This window comes from Moschus berezovskii, chromosome 17 (assembly GCF_049115385.1).
Source record: "Moschus berezovskii isolate FMDL1 chromosome 17, NW_MosBer_1.0, whole genome shotgun sequence".
Lineage (NCBI taxonomy): Eukaryota > Metazoa > Chordata > Mammalia > Artiodactyla > Moschidae > Moschus > Moschus berezovskii.
Genome location: NC_142476.1, coordinates 3,820,432 through 3,838,177, shown reverse-complemented (window position 1 = coordinate 3,838,177; position 17,746 = coordinate 3,820,432).

Below are 17,746 nucleotides of genomic sequence, written 5' to 3'. Positions count from 1 at the left end.
TCCAGGCTCTGCATTCTTAGAGTTCCCTCTGACTCTGCGCTCAAAAGTATCAGAAGGGTTATGTGTGTTGAGGGGATCCCCTAATACATCTCCCTGGATGAGTGCACGGCAACCCATTCCAGTATCCTTGCCTGGAGAATCCGTGGATAGAAGAGACTGGTGGACTACAGTCCATAGTGTCACAAAGACTTGGACACGACTGAAGCGACTCAGCACCTGTGCACTTAATGTGTCTGGGCACCGCCTATTTCCTCAGGCTCATCGCATGCCACTCTCCTCCATGTCTCTTAGCGTCAATGACGCCAAATGTCTTGCTACTTCTAATAATCGTGAAACTCTTTCTTGCTTTTAGATTCAAGGATACTCCTTCCCCTGCCAGAACATTTTCTCCCTCTCTTTCACCTAGCCAATGCTTATTCTTTCTGTAGGTCTAAGTGTCACCTCCTTAGGGAGGTTCATATTGTCACACGTGTGTATGTTCCTTGGTTCCTTGTCTCGTCACAACAAAGATTTGGAGTGACGGACATTAAAGCCCCCTCAGCGTGTCACAGCTCTCGGGTCTTGGACAGACTGTGTTATAGCTCTTAGACAAATCAGAGTTACAGCTCAGTGTTACAGCTCTATTTTATTTAGAAGATAGCAGGAAAATGCATCTTCGAGGTATGAGGGCATGTCGGTCCAAAGATGCTAAGAGAAGAGCAGCCCAGCACGTATGAGAGAGAGAGCTAGTTTTGGCTCCTCTTTTTAAATGCTTTTTTGTTTTCTCCTGGGTCTGCCCTATGTAAGTTGGGCCAGCCAGGAGTGTTGTTTGATTTACCTGAGGTCCTCACTCCAGTCCTCGGACCTTCCTTTGTTCTATTTTTGCAGGCTTTTCCCTTCCTTGTCTTTTGGCCACTGCCATTTTGGACTCCTTTTCCCTATTCTACCTACCTAACAATATGACTGTTTCCCCTTCTAGAACACTCACATGTCTGTTAAAGTCTATAGTCTCCATTACAAGTGAAGTCTGTCTTGTTTATTGCCTGGCACAGCCGTAAACATCAGTCAGTGAAGGGATGAACGGAGGAATGGATGAATCGTGGCTTGACTTTGTCCTCAGAAATACCCACTCTGTTTTACGTTATGAAGCTTTATTCCACCTGCCCACCTTCTCCATACTTCCCCTGCCAAACTGATTAAGCTGCCTGTCTGTATTTCAGCACATTGTGCTTCCCCACCGCAGGTTTAGCCTCACTAAAGCACGATGTGCTCTGTGCTTATTCGCCCCCATTTACCATCTGAGCTCCTTGTGCTTCACGGCTTCGTTCTATTTATCTTTGTATGCCAAGACTGGTTGGCGTAAATAGGCTCTCAGGGGTGTTAACTTTACAATTGAGTAAGTCCATGGCGAGAAGACGATGAATAAGACCGTAGAACCCTTGAAGTGCGAATGAGGTGAGGTAGGAAAGGAGGCGAAAGGTTAGATTTAGCTTACTGGCCCAGCCATGGTACAGATGAGTCCATTTCCTCCCTAATCCGTCTGGGGACATGGATGCAGTTCTGTGTTTCTCTGTCTCAATGTATATTTGCAGATTTAAGTTCAACTAGAAAAATATAAACTACCCCTAATAGATGAAGGTAGGAAAGGCAGATGGCCTTAATCAGCAAGCCACAGGGTCTATTTCCAGAGTTTCCAGTGAGTTTTTGGCTATACTATGGGTGGTCAGGAGCCAAATTTGGGGACAGAGGTTGGAGGCAGCTGAATTGCTCCATGTAAGAAAATGAGAAGAATTTGGATTTTGCCCCTGAGAAGAAGACAATAGACAAGAGGAGAGAGATGATTTGCTGAATAAGGTACAGAGATTCCAAATCTGGAGTTGTGAGAATGACCAACCTATTAAAAAAAAAATAAGTACTGAAATGTCTGCCGTGTAAGTTGTTTGATTGTTCTAATGTAAATCTCTCGATTTCTTTAGATCTTCTTAAGGTTGCCACATCATTGAAGCCTTCCATGTTCTCCATCTGCATGGAGGTGGTGTTGGAACAGAGGTGGTAGTGAGGAATGGCCGAGGGACCCTGGTCTGAACGATTCATCAAAAGCAGACATGCCCTCTGGAAGTATGCAGAAAACTTGGTATAGGCAACATCCAAGGGGTGATGATGGATCAGTGCACACTGGTCTGGATCTTTAGGGTCAGTGTGACCCACTGTGGTCTTGGTGGACCCGTCTGCTTGTGTTTCAGTGCAGTACGTGTGTAAGGGGGATGTGAGAGCTTTCACTGTACGTATCACTGATGGTTGTGTTTGCAACGATACTTGAAGATGGCTATGTTTATGCACCTTTTGAGCTTATGTATGACTATGGCTGCATGCTATATCCTTGTTGGAAATGCTGCTAAGTGTTCACGTGATCATACTTTTGTTCCTCATTGAATCTTCACACAAGGAAACTGAGCCCCTTCCTACTCCATATGGTATAGACGTCTTCCCGGGATCAAATCAATTCTCCCCCTCTGAGCCCAGCCAAATAACATGCAGCCCCTGCCCCCACCTTCCTTACTAGGGCCTCATCCCCTTTGCCTGACTTCTTCCTCCAGCCCTGAGCACAGCCAAAGCCCTTAACCAAGAGTAGGAAAACAAAAAAATCAGGTCACCAGATGTGTTCCATTCCACTCTCTCCCTCCCACCCCTCCTCACCACAGGCCAACAAGTTCTGAGAGTGTATACAGCAAGCACTGGCATGCCCCCAAACCCAGCTGTGCTCCTGCTTTGTGACAGACCCAGCTGCGGTGGAGACTGAGTCTACACGCCCAAGCCCACCACCCAGCCCACCCATGTCTCTAGCACCAGTTCATCTGCTTTGTCTAGACAGTCCAAGCAGATCCCAGAAGCTTTTACCCCTCTGAACAAAGGTGGTATATTTGCGCCCTCTGTTTCTGCCAGTTCCCCTTCTCCCTGTGGCTGTCTGGGGGCAGAAGGAGACTGAGGTCTCCTGGGCAATGGCCCTGTCTGGATATGGGATGGGGAGAAGGCCACGGCTCTGCCTCAGCCTGTGCACGGCTCCCTCAATCTGGTCCCCACCTGGAGCCCGGGATGAGTGTCCGGGTCTCTGCAGCAAACCAAGCATCTGGGATTCTCATTGGAGACTGTTTACTCGTCGATTTGCATGGCAGATTAACAGCCCGCAGCAGCCCTCCCCCTGCCAGGGACTTTCAGGAACAGTCTCTCCAAGCCAGCGTGGCCCATCCTGGGCAGGAGCCCTCCCTGCCCCTCCCTTCCCGCAGCGGCCACGTGGACCTGACTCACACAGGCTCTCCAAAGCCCTGCCAAGAGCAGTCAGAGTGCCGCCTGTATGAAGTTGGATGGGTCACTTCAGGAGCAGGGAACAGTCCGGAGTCCCTTTGGAATCTGTGTGCCTCCATGGCCTCCTCCCACCATCACTCCCCAGGTAGCCAACCACCCGACCAGCGGAGGCCACAGGTCGCTTCACTGCTCTGGAGAGAGCTCAGCGCCTGGTCCATCCCTCCTTCCAGTGCCACGCACGAAACTGCGCACTGCAGTCGGGGCCCGCGGGCAGGGGCTCTGGGCTTTCATTAAAAGCATACGATACAAACAACACACACCTAAAGCAAGGCACTCATGTATATTACAGCATTTTATCCCCTTGATGACCCAGAGAAGAAGAAATTAAGGATAAAAGACAGCGAGACGGCAGAGAGCAGAGAGGTTTTTGGGTAGTGATACTCTTTCTGTATGACACTGTGATGGTGGATGCGTGTTTCTACACACTTCTTACAGCCCATAGAATGTGCAAACCAAGAGCGGACCTGAAGGTAGACCAGGACACTGCTATGTCGGTGACGTCTCCTCGACGGGAACAGATGTCCTGCCTGGTACAGGGTGCGGGCCTTGGGGAAGGCAAGAGTGCCCAGGGAGTTCTGTGCTTTCTGCTCAGTTTTGCTGTGAACCTAAATGGCCTAAAAAGAAAATCTGTTGTAAATAAGTAAATAAATAAATAATTAAATGACTTGTTATCAGCGCAGAAATTGGTAGGCCCAGGATTTGAATGGAGGGTATTCTGCTCACATAGTCCGCGTTCTTTCCCACTGAGATTTCTCTGCTTGGGGTGGGAAGGGAGGAATTAATGAGCTAGATTGCATGAATATCCACTTGAGGTTCTCTGAGTCTTGTCTCCTCCCAGTTTCCCCTGCTTTAGATGTACTGTCTGAGCCTCTGAACAGCCTCTGAGACTTACCAGTTAACTCCCTTTGCCAGCTGTCACTCCTCACCCGGCCTGTCGTCCGGGTGCCCCACCCCCAAAGGCCTCAGAGCCTTGAGCTTTGGCTTTTTGACTTTGCATTCTCAGCTTACAGCAGAGTGTCTGACACACAGCAGCTGCTGAAGAAATGGCCGCTGAGAGAATGTGTGCACGAATGAGTGCAGAAACAAAGAGGAAGGGGAGAGAGGAAAGAGCCATGAAGGAAGCAAGAAAAAGAAGACAGAGAAAGAGAATGGGGCGGAGGGAGGGTGGGGGGAGTGGGGAGGAGGAGGACAGTCTCGGCCCCTAACCTGACCTCATCCCCCCACCTTCCTTGGGCTCAGTCCCGCCTTCCCTTCCAACAGGAGAACTTCGGCTGAGCCCTGCCCATCTCCCAGGTATTCCTCATGCAGTCTTTAACCCCTGGAAGAAGAATGGCCCCATCCTTTCCTACAAAATTAATGTGTTATTTGGGCAAAAGAGAAAAGGAGAAAAGTTGAAGTGGAAAAAATCTGGGATTTGGAAATTCAGCTGACTGCCCTCCTTTGGAATAAAAGCTCCTCCAGTCGCTGGCCGCACTGCCGGCAGGCAGCAGAGCCAACAGCAACGCTGGAGCTGGAGGCAGGGATACGGGCAGGAAACCTGGGGACTTGTGAGGGGAGCTGCCAGAGTGGCACACACCTGCAGCCCAGGGAGACGGTGCTGGGGCTTGTCCCTGGAGCGGAACCCCAGCGTCCCCCTTGCCTCGGCAGGGCAGCGGTCAGCCGGCCTGATGGATCGGGCGGAGCCCCATCTGGGGAGGAGGAAGAGGACCGGAGGAGGCAGGCCGTGGACTCTGCCTGCATTCTGTCTGCGGCACCTACCTCAGCGCCTGACACGTGGGAGGTGCCCAAAGCCCGCGTGCTGGGAGAAAGAGAACAAACCCCCATTCTGAGGGGTTGATGCAGACCCAGGCCCTCCCCTACCCTCAGGCAGCTCAGAGCCTGGTGGTGGAGAGAGAGCAGCTCTAAAGAAAACAGGCTTCTGCTCCAAAAGCTGAATAACAAGTCAGATAAAAATAAGATTGGGGTGGCCAAAAAGTTTCTTTGAGCTTTTCTGTAACATCTCACAGAAAAACTCAAATGAGGTTTTTGGCCAATTTGATATAAGCCAAGGGCTTACTTTCAGAACAGCACAGTGGACTTGGACTGTGTCCAAGTCACAGCACTGACTGACTCGGAGGCAGGAGGTTAAGTGAGAGAGCATCCTCAGAGTCGATCTGAGGCGGGCCTTTGAAGGAGCAGATGAAAATTATTGGGCTAAAACCAACAGGATAGATACGAATGAGGAGAGCGAAAATTTGGACTAAAACTGACAGTAAGGAGAGCAGGAGGCCGAGGGAAGGGCTGGGGGTGGGTCTGGAGACACAGAGGGCCTCACTGGCCCCTAAGAGGTGTCTACAGGGGTCTGGTGTGTCTGGAAGCAGGGCTGGAGTTTATACTGGCTCACTCATTACCTGGATAGCCGAGAAAATAGAAAAGGGTGTCTTACAGGCTTCAATGTAATCTTCCAGATTCTTTGTTTTCAGCTGTGATTATGCATATAGGGGTATTGAGTAGAAAGTGAAAAAGTGAAAGCTAAGTCGCTCAGTCATGTCCAACTCTTTGTGACCCCATGGACTGTAGCCTACGAGGTTCTTCCATCCATGGAATTTTCCAGGCAAGATTACTGGAGTGGGTTGCTGTTTCCTTCTCCAGGGGATCTTCCCGACCCAGGGGTTGAATCCGGGTCTCCAGTATTGCAAGCAGATGATTTCACTGTCTGAGCCACAAGGGAAGCTCCCCTACACTTGTGAAAGCCCAGAGATCTAATAGATTTCCACAAGAAAGGGCACAGAGACCAATGAGGGGAAACACGGAAACATAGGAGAGGAGGTCGGAGGTGTGAGTGAGGAGAGGCCTTTTGACTTTGATTAGGAAGAGAGAGGGATTGGGACAGTACTGGAAGGAGGCAGATGAAAGTATAAAAAGACTTGTAAAGAAGGTTGGCTGGCTGTCTGTGTGATCACATGTACATGGAGGTTTCAGTAAAGACCCATATAAACTTCCAGGTTTCTGGAGCTGGCGTAAGACTTCCTTCAGATGTGACCTGATGAAGTAGACTTCAGAGATAAAGAGAAAAAGGCTCAATTTTATTCTAGTTATGCCTTCCTGGCAGACAACGTATCTCACCCACTATCCATTCTTGCCTTACTAGTAAATCACAGTTTGTTGCCCAGACCCAACATGGCAGTTCCTGACCTCTCTTGCATCTAGGAAGATGCAAGATGCATCTCACCAGCTCTGAGCAATAAGGCAGCTGCAGAAGCTGCTGGGGCTGTTGTGGGAAAGTTTGGATTTTCTGACACTGGCCCATCCCTTCCTTTTTATCGTTGTCTCTTTTCTTGTTCCTGCTTGGAACGTGTGATCAGGAGGTGATCATGAGGATGAAAGTCATAAGCAAAGGATGATGGAGCGGAGAGGCTGAAGGAGCCTGCCTTAGGTAGCCTGACTTCTTGAAATCGAAAAGCAGCCTTGCTGACATGGGTCTGTTACCAACCACTGATACAAGCCTGCCTGACCCAGTGGCCCTCACCACGGCCTAGGAAACAGGGAATAGCCCCTAAATCACAACAGCCAAAACAAATCAGAGTGTCAGGGCGTCTCCCTGTGACTGATGACAGGAGAGCTGACCCTCCTGCCGCAGAAGGGGGCCCCAGCAGGGCTGTGAGCGCTGGGACCTGAGGGGCTCAGCGAGGGTCCCGAGGCAGGACCGAGGGCGGGAGGAGGGGGCGCGGGGGGAGGTGCTCTGCCTCTCACCTGCTCTTGCCTCTTAGGGGACTCCGCCACCCCAGCCTGGGATGGAACCCAGTTCTGCCTTCCTCTGGGGCTGGAGGAAAGAGAAAGGAAGGCTGCAGCAGCCAGACTTCCTCCTGGTGGCTCTCAATTGACCTCATTTTGCCAAACTAAAGTGCCAGCTCCCTGCCCATCCCTCCAGACACTGTATAAATGCCCAGCGATTCCATCCATTTGCCAAATTCAGTTTATTCTCGGAAACTTCAGAGATACATCAGACTTGGTCAATAATGAGTTATACTCAAGTTACTGAGTATGTTCAGTAACTGGCCATGGACCTTAGCTGGATAAGTTATGTATACTTTGGGTCAGTTTTTCCTTATCTGGAAGAGGAAAGATTTGCTCTATCAGCCATTTCCAGAGGCCAGGATATGAAGACTTCCTTGTCTGTGGAAATATAATAGTAATGACTGCTATTTACTGCATGTTTCATTTGTGCCAAGTGTTTCTCACATATTAGCTTGTTTAATCCTAATAATGACTCCAAAAAAGTGTGTAATCACCTTTTCTTAATAGATGATAAAACAAAGGCTTAGAGTAGCTAAGTAATTCATCTGAGGTTCTTCAGACCATGAGGAGTGGAGCCTGTGTCTGAGCTCAGGTGTTCTGGCCCCAGAGTACATGTATTCAGTTAGCACACTACAGCTGTCTGTGTGATAAAGAAAAACTAAGATGGATGATGATAAGTATGTATGCATTTGGATTCATGTGCATCCACACACATACACATATGTGTCCTAACATATTTATGTAATGTTGTAAGCTTGACACTTACTTTCTGGGAAAACACTGGGATATATTCTTTATGTTAAGAGTAGGAGAATGAGTCTTTCATATTTTTATGTTAAACTGTCTTTCTCTGAAATGATGACAGAAGATGAGTATTTTATTTACTCAACTGGTAAAATAAAGATTGACAGCCTGTTATTTTCAACCTGTTGCCCCCACCCTCAAGTCCTAACAGACCATGAAATTAAAAGTCTGGTGCTCCTGGGCTACAGGACTTCAAAGTCCTTTCTGGCTTGAATAGTCTGAGATCTTTAACCTCCAGATAAGGTGATTTAGGCCACATATTCCAGGAGACATCCCCCCTGAACTGAGCCATGCCACCCTGGTGCCCTGGTGAGCTTAGCAAAGGACAGCAGTCAACAGAGGGTCCTGTTTGTACCAAGCCTGCTTGAAATTCTGAAAATATTTTGATCTATAAGGAAATTTCCCTTTCATGTCCTGTCCTGGCCCCAGCTTTAGCTCCAGCCCTCTCTGCACTTGTCTACCTTTTGGGATAAGCACCATAGAAAAAGTTCTAAATTATTCATTAATTGGGTGGAGATATTTCATCTGAGATCAGGTCCCAGACATATCCCCAACCAGTCTTGAATTCCAGGTGTCAAAGATGACCAATCTCCAACTAGAGCATTTAGAAAGAGGAAGCAAAATGCAGAGTTATGGGTTATCTTGAAGATATCGGTTCAAAGCAATTGCTCTCCACTGATCATGGATTCTGCTGACACCTGGAGCTGATCAGAAACTAAACAAGCAGTGTTGTGGACAGTCCACTGGTGCTTTCTTCAACACAAAGCTGGTAAACTCTAGTTTTGAAGGTAACATAGAACAAGAAATTTGGGAAAAAAAGGAATTTGTATATCCCTATGTTGTAATTTTTTTCCTAACTAAAAGTCTCAGAGACCCTTGTGAAGAAGGGGCATTACTAACATCCCAACAGCAGCCAGGGACATTCTTAGGAAAAGCAGTGGAAATCACAGTGCTGCTTCTGCTGTGGGGTCCACATGCCTAAAACCCATGAAGAATTAGCCTTGGTGGGCTCGGCTAAGACCAGATAGACTTAGGGTTAGGATTTGAGGAAAGGGGGATGCTTTTTCTTTCTGTCACATAAGCACAGAAACAAGAGTCATGAAAGCTACCAATCTGGCAGAAATCTAAGGATTTAGAGGAAGATGAATAAAAATAAACAAAAAGACATCAGTTTTCCAGTTATTCAAACCAGATGTGACCCTGGAATCAGATATAAAGAAGAAAACCAGCTGCTGAGTATATCATGTGATGACTCCAATGATATCATTATTTCATCATCAAGACTTTGACAGAGTCACCGTTCTCGGTGAGATTAAAAATAGAGAAAGAGGAATGAGGAGCTGGGTTACAGTACTAATCTGATCCATTTGCTTCAAAAACCCAGGCTTGTGCCCTGAAATGGAAATGGAAACTAGTCATTAAAAATGATTTGCTCTGGTGATGGGATTTTGAGAAATGAAGTTGACAAAGTGGATTAATCTGTTTAGAAAAATGCTTGCTGCTGTGGTGGTCCATTAAAACACTAAGAAAAGGAGAGAACAAAAGAAAAAAAAATGACTAGCAAGATCCCATATGAGGCCCACAGTCCTACAGTTTCAAAATAGCAGGAAGCCACTTACAAATTAAAGTTGGAAAGCTGTTTTGTGGGTTGGGGGGCTGGGGAGGGACTGTCTGCTTCTTACAGTGAGTGATGTCTAGTTCCAGAGGCCTGTGATTCACACGGTCAGTTGTTCCCCACCCCCGACTGTGTCTCTCAGCCTCTCCCACCACAAGCTTTTCCCCTTCAGTCTACCAACAGGCCACAGGCAGTGCTGCTGTCTGCTCTGCGCATCAGACAGTCCCACCTAGACACAACTTCCCGCTGACCTGGGTCCCCTCCAGCTACGGGCCTGGCACTCTTCCTCTTTTCCCGGCCACACTGCTTGAGCGAGAAGCCCACATGCCATTCTGTTAGGATTGTCTCACAGAATACAAGATGTCCAGTTAAATTTGAATTTCAGATAAACCGCAAATAATTGGTTTATTATAGCAACGCTAAAAATACTATTTATTGTTCATCTGAAATTCAAATTTCAGATCAATTAAACTTAACTGGGCATTTTTTATTTTTATTCACTAAACCAGACACCCCAGTGACCTTGAACCCCCCTGCCTCACTTTTCATTTGCTGCTCAGCCCTTTGAAATCTGCTTTCTGCCTCTTCCTATCACTGATACTGCTCTCCCTAACTTCCTCAGGGATCTCCTAACGATCAAATCCAAAGGAGGTGTTTCCAGACCTTACAGCGAGCACCTCTCTAGCGCTTTCAGCAGGCCCTGTTGCTGTCTGCTCTCCCAGGGTGGAACTGTCCTCACATTCCTTGTTTCCTCCATCTTTTTCTGACGGCCCTTCTCTGCCTTCGTCTTGCACTCCCCTTGTTAACCTGGTGCTCCCTAGGGTTCTGCCTGTGGGCCTTCATCATTTTCTGCACACAAAACTGTGTCACGGCCATATTTCTCTCCCTGCCCCACTGGTCTCAGCGGCCCTGAGCAGCTCTTGCCTCCTCATCCATCGTCCTGACTGCAGGGCACCAGAGCACATCTCCCAGGGAAACCTGCCTGCCCTAGGCCTCCGAGGAGAGAGCTTCCGCTGTCAGAGGAGAGAGCGGTTTTCAAAGGGGTCAGAGCCCTGGGCCCTGCAGGGCTGATGCGCCATGAATTCCGGACGTCCTGCCCTCGTCGGTTCTGGGGCGGCAGAGCCCACGGGGTGTCCCTGCCTGCCTTCCGGAGTCAGCCTCTTCTCCCAGAGTCCCTTCAGCACGTGTTCAGTGACTTTAGGTGCAGTTCTGATTTTCTTTTTCACGTGTGTTATTTTTTAATGATTATTATTTCTACACACACACACCATCTTACTGGGAGCTCCTTGGACCCTCTTCCACCAGACGGTGCCCTGCTGGAGAGCAGAGAGTGACAATGCCCCACGGGCTTGTTCCATCCACGCCTATGGCCATGTGACTCTTAGGACTGAGAGCTGTGAAGGCTGAGGTAGAGTTTTTTGAGGACAGAACTAGGAGGCTATGAAGGAAAGGATGTCACCAATCCACTGCAGTCTGGTGGCTCCAGCCAACGACAACTTGCACAAACTGTTCTCAATGTTGCTAGTCCTTCCAGCTGCCCAATCCAATAGTTACTTTCCAGTCCGTACCAGTTTGGACTTCTCTAATGCACTGGATCCTGTTTATCACTCTCCTCAGCTACTCTTTTGTTTTTAACATAATTTATTACACAGCCAATGATAGTGATTCTCAGTCATGCTGTCATGGTACATTCTAGTGGGGGTGGGGGGAAATGCGTCACTACTTAGTCAACAATTTGGCAAATGGTCATAGTGTTTAAAGTTGAAGGAAAGTTATGACCAACCTTGATAGTATATTAAAAAGCAGAGACATTACTTTGCCAACCAAGGTCCGTCTAGTCAAGGCTATGGTTTTTCCCGTGGTCATGTATGGATGTGAGAGTTGGACTGTGAAGAAAGCTGATCGCCGAAGAATCGATGCTTTTGAACTGTGGTGTTGGAGAAGACTCTTGAGAGTCCCTTGTACTGCAAGGAGATCCAACCAGTCCATTCTAAAGGAGATCAATCCTGGGTGTTCATTGGAGGGACTGATGGTAAAGCTGAAACTGCAATACTTTGGCCACCTCATGCGACGAGTTGACTCACTGGAAAAGACTCTGATGCTGGGAAAGGTTGGGGGTGGGAGGAGAAGGGGACGACGGAGAATGAGATGGCTGGATGGCATCACCGACTCTGTGGACATGAGTTTGAGTGTACTCCGGGAGTTGGTGATGGACAGGGAGGCCTGGCGTGCTGTGATTCATGGGGTCGCGGAGAGTCGGACACGACTGAGCGACTGAACTGAACTGAACTGAAGGCAAAAGAGATAATTCAGGCTCTTTGAAAAGGTCATATTTCAATAGCGACCTGAATGAAGTGATGGAGCAAGCCCCGGGGACAGCTGAGGGAAAAGCGTTCTGCAAAGAGGAAACAGCAGGTGCAGGCGAGCAAGAGGAGAGTGGGAAGGAGGTCAGAGCGGTGGAGTCGGAGTGGGAGGCGGGGCGCGGACACCACGTCCGAGAATTAGCCGCGATGGTTAATCGTGAATGGCCTCGTGAGCCGTGGAAACACTTTGCGTCTACTCAATGTGAAATAAGAAGCTGTTGGAGAGTTTGGGGGCAGTTTCCACTACAGTGTGCTGGTGGAGGTGGTGGTAAATTATTGCACTTGAAGGCAGAGCTGACACAAGTTGCTGATGGATTACATATGGATATGACAGAAGCAAAGACTAGTCCCCAATTTTTTCTTCCTGAATGGTAGGGTGGTGATGCCATTTATTGAGGACTACAAGATACGTAGATTTTTTGGGAAAGATCAAGTTTAGTTTGGGACTTGTCTAATGATACCTATTAAATATCCAGTCAGTCAGTTCAGTCACTCAGTCGTGTCTGACTCTTTGCGACCCCATGGACTGCAGCACACCAGGCCTCCCTGTCCATCACCAACTCCGGGAATTTACCCAAACTCATGCCCATTGAATTGGTGATGCCATCTGACCATCTCATCCTCTGTTGTCCCCTTCTCCTCTTGCCTTCAATCTTTCCCAGCATCAGGGTCTTTTCAAAGGAGTCAGCTCTTCGCATCAGATCGCCAAAGTACTGGAGTTTCAGCTTCAACATCAGTCCTTCCAATGATCACCCAGGACTGATCTCCTTTAGGATTGACTGGTTGGGTCTCCTTGCAGTCCAAGGCACTCTCAAGAGACTTCTCCAACACCACACTTCAAAAGCATCACTCCTTCAGTGCTCAGCTTTCTTAGAAATGTGTAATACGTAGGGAGTTGAAGAGAATAGTTAAATGCAGGATGGGGGTGTAAAGTTGGAAATCATTAATATATGAATGGACTTGATGGATCATTTAGGTAGCAAGTATGGGTTTTAAAAAAGTCAGAAGATGAGGAGGAACTAGCAAAAGAGACTCAGTTGCCGGTGAGGTAGGAAGCCTGGCGTGCAGCCGTCCATGGGGTCGCAAAGAGTCAGACACAAGTGAGTGACTGAACTGAACCGAACTGAGGAAGAGTGATGAGAGTGATTTCCCAAAGGCCAAAGGAAAGGAAGGTTTCAAGAAAGAGGGCATGATAAATTATGCCCAAATGAGAGGCTACAGAAGATAAGAAATGTGGAACAATACTGGGTCTGCGGCGTGGAGGACAAGAACCCTGACAAGAACCGTTCCAGTGAAACGGTGAAGCCAGAGTCTGACAGACAGAATGTGAGAGAGAGAAGATGGCAGAGCAAGTGTAGGGAGCTCTTTCAAAAATTTATTTGTAAAGAACAGAGCAGTTGGACAATAGCTGGAGTAGGAATGGAGGGAGAGGTTTCTGTTTTGTTTTTCAAACGGGAGACATTATTGCATTTTAAGCAATTTTAGGATTTCCTCAGTGATAACATTACACTCATTTACTATATATTGTAAATGTAGTAGTAATAGTAAATGTAAGCAGACTATTCTTACTACAGTCTGTTAGGATCTGAGTGGGAAAATGGGCAGAAATTTCTTACTAACCATAGGCTGTCTTCTGTGCTGCATACTTTACTTGATCCTCCCCATAGGAGGAGTCACCCCCAGGAACATCGTCTATTGAGGGGGTCACGGTGGTGGTAAAGTTGGATCTCTGTACTAATGTATTAGAATTTTGTCAATCTACTTCTGCAAACATGTATTGTTACCTTAATTTTTTTTTTCTAAGTGCTTGGCGTTGTGGACAACCAGGCAAGTAAAGATCATGAAGACTTCCATTTCTGTCTGTAATGGAGTAACAAGGACTGGACTTGCTGCCCCCCTCCACACCTTAAACAACTTTTAAAAAATTGACAAAAATTATAGATCGTGGTTTTCAGAGTCTGGACAACAGACAGCATAGGATAATGACTTCTGAGAGAAGAGAAACAAATGATGTGGTCCCTGAAGTAAGGATTAGTGTTCAGTTTTGGAAGCTCAAGTTGGTCAGACTTTGCAAAACAGAGCTGGAGAGGAAAGAGCTACACGTAGAGAGTTTCAGACATCTGCAGAGGTTTCCCTTAAGTTTGAACCTGAGTACTGACCAGTACATGCATATGAGGAAACTGCCCAAGGCTAGGGAAATAACTACTTGAAGGAGAAGGCAGGACAATCCCCATTGCTAACACAATTCAGGAAAGTAGGTTCTTGCTCGCATTCGCCAGAAGGGAAGGATCTCCTAACTCATGGGACAGAGACTTGAGTCCTCAGACTGGCATTGCTTCAGTTCAGTCCAGTTCAGTCACTCCGTTGTGTCTGACTCTTTGCAACCCCATGGACTGCAGCACGCCAGGCCTCACTGTCCATTACCAACTCCTGGAGTTTACTCAAACTCATGCACATTGAGTCGAGGATGCCATCCAATGATCTCATCCTCTGTCGTCCCCTCCTCCTCCTGCCTTCAATCTTTCCCAGCATCAGGGTCTACCCCTGTGGCAATATATTGGAATAGGAAGCACTGGTAAACACACATGTATGTCCTAGCTCTGGGCCTGGGAAGAGTGACGTCCCAGGAGCAATGAGCACACCTGGCGAGCAGAGCTCAGCTTCTGAGTCTCATTCGCAGCTGAAAGACACCGGGCTCTGTGAATCTACAGCTACCGTCAAGGCTGGTGCAAAAGGGGATCTTGCGCCAAAGGCAAGGAAGTGCTCAAAGAATGATGGGGATATGGCAAAAGGACACAGAGGCCAGCTCAAAGGGGCTTGAACCAGTCAACTAAGAGAAAATTTCAACTTCAAAATACCTGTGGCTCAGAGGTTAAAGCGTCTGCCTCCAATGCGGGAGACCCGGGTTCGATCCCTGGGTCGGGAAGATTCCCTGGAGAAGGAAACGGTAACCCACTCCAGTATTCTTGCCTGGTGAATCCCATGGACAGAGAAGCTTGGTAGGCTTAGTCCATGGGATCGCAAAGAGTCGGACACGACTGAGCGACGGAACGGAACGGAACAGATTATAACCCATCAAGTAAAAGGCAGATCCATGAATCTGAAGACTATGGTCTGTGGACAAAGTCCAGCCCACTGACTGATTTTATACAGGCTCAGAATGATTTTTCAGAGGAACATTTGCAATCAATTTGATAACTGGGAACACTGACCTTGAACCCCAAGTAAGATTAACTTCCCCCCACTCCCCAAAGAATTCTATTCTCATTAGGAGATCTGCACTACAAAAAAATTGTACTCAATAATTAAATTTTTAATTTCATCAGTGAAAATGTGGAAAATTTTTTTCCTCTCATTACGAAAGTACCTACATAATATCCTCGACTTGGCTTCCTGGCCCACTAAAAATATTTACTAGATAGTAATATCTCTAGCCCTTTACACAAAGGGTTTGTTGACTTCTGGTTTAAATTAATTACATGTCTGAGGAACAATGGGATATCTGAGTGTTTCAAAGCACTGCCCATAAAATATCAATCATAAAATAATTTTTTAGTTACAAAGGAAAAAAGAAAAATGCCATAGTGGAGAAGCCCAGCGGACACCAATATAAGTAATGAAAGCCCCTTCAGTAATGGGACAAATTGAAATCAAGCCTCACCCGTTAGGGTGCAATGAAAGAAACACAAATCACTTCTGTGACATTCCTGCTGAAGATGCACAACCTGAAAATAATCAGGAGGACACAAGATAACTAACCTATAATCTTCAAAAGAGACCAAGCTGTGAAAGTCAAAGAAAAAACAAGGAACTGGTCCAGATGGAAGAGACTAAAGAGAAGCGGCAACTAAATGCAGCACGTGATGCCAAACTGGATAATTTTGCTTTAAAGATTTTGGGGACAAAAAAAAATGTAAACACTTTGACAGAGTTAGAGGCTTCTTTATTATTCTCACTACCGAGACTCCCTTAAGAGCTAGGGATGCATAGTTCTAGCCAGTAAGACACAAGCAGAAGAGTTTGGAGGATTCGTGGGGAAGCCTGTGCTTCTTTCACAGGCTCGAGCCCTCCTACCTTTCTCCTGCTTGGAACACAGGTGTGGTACCCCAGTGCAGAGCATCCTGGGCTTTACAGCACTGTGGTGACGAGTGTGAAGCAGAAAGCTGATACCCTAAAGATACCAGGAAGAGGCTCAGAAGATGCTGGGATGCCCCAAAGCAAGACAAATGTCAGTTACAGAACAATGGGGAGTCATTTCAGCAAGTCCTGAGGATGACTGCAGAGTAGCCCAGAAGGACTGGAGAGTGGCTGCCCAGCATCCCCTCGCATGTGTGGCCTCTTCCTACTGCTATCATTCCTGCAATCCCACCCCTCTTGCTGGCTATGACAGAAACAAATCATCAAACTCAATATAAAATTTAAAAACAGGAAGAGAAGAAAATTAAAATAAAAATTTAAAGCCAGGAACAGAAGTTGGAAAAATATAAAACAGAAAAAAAAGATCCTTAAGAATAAAACCTTTAAAACCTTAAATATTTTACAAGGAAACAAAGTACTATTATGTACAAAAAGTAAACGACATGAAAAATAAAGGCAAATAGAAGCTAAGACCATCAAAGGAACAAAAACACAGTAGCAAGAAGATAATAAAAGGATAAGTGTCCATAGTAAACAAACAAGAACAAAAAAGTTAGATATAGACAGGCAGAGAAAGTACCCTCCCATCAAGAGACTAGAAAAGACAAAAACTGTTAAAGATCATGGAGTAGAGTTAGGGGTTAACGCAACCAAAAAGAGGAAGAAAAAGAAGGAAATATAAACAGTAGAAAAGGGTCTGAGGAGCAAGCAGCATCCTTCTGGCCTGTAAGGAGAAACTAACACTTGTCCTAAGAAAGAGCTTGCTGCTGCTGCTGCTGAGTCACTTCAGTCGTGTCCGACTCTGTGCGACCCCCCAGACGGAAGCCCACCAGGCTCCCCCGTCCCTGGGATTCTCCAGGCAAGAACACTGGAGTGGGTTGCCATTTCCTTCTCCAATGTGTGAAAGTGAAAAGTGAAAGTGAAGTCGCTCAGTCGTGTCCGACCCTTAGCGATCCACGGACTGCAGCCTACCAGGCTCCCCCATCCATGGGATTTTCTAGGCAAGAGTACTGGAGTGGCTTGCCATTGCCTTCTCCGAAGAAAGAGCTTAGTATCTGCTTTAACCCAGGAAATGAAGTGCCTTTTAGGAATGCCTCTGGGAAGATGGTCTGGGGGAAGCCATGCTCCTCTCATTTCACCAGCCTCCAGAAGGTTCCAACCCCTGCCCTTCAGTGTCATTTAAACATAATGACTTCCTATCAAGTAATGGTGGCTCAGTGGTAAAGAACCTGCCTGCCAATGCAGGAGATACAGGAGATGCCTGTTCATTCCCTGGCTGGGGAAGATCCCTTGGAGGAGGAAATGGCAACCCGCTCCAGTATTTTTGCCTGGAAAATCCCATGGACAGAGGAGCCTGGCAGGCTACAGTCCATGGGGTCACAAAGAGATGGACACGACTGAGTGACTGAGCATGCACAATCAGGAAACACTAGGCAAACAGGTTCCAACTAGTCTGTGGAGTCCCTGAAATTTCCTGTGTTGTTGCTGGTTTCAGATTTTAGTTCCTGTGTTTGATGCCTCCCTTGGTTGTTCCCTGGCCCAGCTTTGCAGGGCAGGACTGAATGAGATGAAATCAGGTGTTGCTGGAGGGAGCAGTCCTACAGAGAAGTATTCAATGAGAGGAAAATCTAGTTTTGGAAAGTTCCCTAGGTGAACTTTTGGAGGCAAGGAAAAGAGGCTTATTCAAGTTGGAACCCAGGAAGACTGG